Source organism: Trypanosoma cruzi, genomic scaffold (genome assembly GCF_000209065.1).
Source record: "Trypanosoma cruzi strain CL Brener 1047053517169 genomic scaffold, whole genome shotgun sequence".
Lineage (NCBI taxonomy): Eukaryota > Euglenozoa > Kinetoplastea > Trypanosomatida > Trypanosomatidae > Trypanosoma > Trypanosoma cruzi.
The window spans coordinates 62,098-63,673 of NW_001849441.1; the positions used below are offsets into that span (position 1 = coordinate 62,098).

The 1,576-nt window shown below is 52.0% G+C and overlaps 3 annotated features.

Moving 5' to 3' along the window:
• Nucleotides 1-1,576: a sequence feature (areas not merged during assembly with more than two copies in the genome that could not be assigned to a particular haplotype).
• Nucleotides 238-260: a sequence feature (AT_rich).
• Nucleotides 397-1,576: a mobile genetic element.

The following is a 1,576-nucleotide window of genomic DNA, read 5'->3' on the forward strand; positions in this document are numbered from 1 at the left end:
TTACCCCGTATTTTCAGGGGAAACCAAGAGTCAGCACTGTTTTCCTCACGGGTCATTGTTGTTGTTGTTCTTGGGACAGGGCTGACAGCATTGACCACGGCCCGGACCAGCCGCGTCTTGCCGGGAAATAGTTTTAGCACCAAGAGGTCTAACGGCATGGTAAACACGTTTTGTCATTGATAGCCTGACTTTTATGCGCTTTCTTACTTCTTTTTTAACAATAGTAATGCGTTACCGTTTTTTTTTTTTTTTTTTTAAATCTTGTTTTCTCGTGTTAAGTATATATAAGGTCAAGATGCCGGGTGATCCTTCTCATTTAAACGCGGAGCGTCTTAAGGAACTGCGAGGGGCTGTTCACAAATTCTTACAAGATTCAAGTGTTTATTCTAAAATTAGTGAAGCCCCATACAATCCGCCACCTCCGGCTATTACGCACGGACGTCGCACCGCGCCGCCGACGCTCCATCCGATCTTTCAAATTGCCCGACGCAATCGTCGGGAAGGGCAATGGAGCTTATCCGTAAACGACGCTCGACTGTGGCACGACGAAGCAGCGATGTCCCCGTTTTGGGCCAGTTATATGAGGAGAGCGAACGAGGTGGCCCGAGAGATGTGGGCGCCGTCAACGTGGGAGCAGAGAATGTCCCTTGCTGGGCAATTCACAACCTTTCGCCGCACGCACGAACTGCCGACCAACGCGGAGAGCTGCGCGGCCTTTTGATGGCAATATCAGATGTGGCGCCATGGACTCGACTACAGTACGCCAGGATGCTGCGGTCTATGTTGGGAATGAATCGAACCCCGCTGGGCATGATGATTTTGGGGTTGCAAAAAATTGCGGCGCGATGGGAGACGAAGCAGGCGCGCCCTTTGACAGAGGAAGGCGGTGGATCAATTTATCCGCGGCCGGACCGATTGGGGGGAACGTGTTGTCTTACGACTTGCGTGGATAACGGCGAGTCGTTTGTTTGAGATTGCATCCTTGACACCCAACAATTTTACACTGGAGCCGGACGGGACCTTAATTTTGGATTTGTCCGTGGCGCCGAAGACGGCGAAAGCGGATCCCCACCGCGCCCCGCGGTTCTTGAGGATACGAGGGCAGGATGCCTTTGACTCTATAAAGCTACGCAGGACGCTTCAAGAAAACAGCAAGCTCACGAATCTTACGGCCGCCCACTTGGAGCAAGCTTTGGCTCCTTGGAATGCCACGGCGCATTCCATAAAACGCGGTGCGTTGAGGTGCGCTGCTCAAATCGTGGAGGCGTACAATTTTGACCCACACGTGATCTCGCAGTCGGCGAAGCACGTCAATCCGTTCGCTCTTCCCCATAATACTGTTCGATATTTGTGGAATTACACCACAATGCTGACCCAGGTGTCGTCGCTGGTCGCATTGATGTGAAGGGAGAAACCGCGGAAGGACAGGAACCCTGGCTGAAAGCAGAGGAGCGTTTTTCCACTATTTTTATCACAATCATGCTGCTACAATAACGAGACACGCGACAAGGACGCGTCCGGCCTCTCCACAAGATGAACACGCTATCCCGTTACAGAAAGTCAACGCGCCCGTATT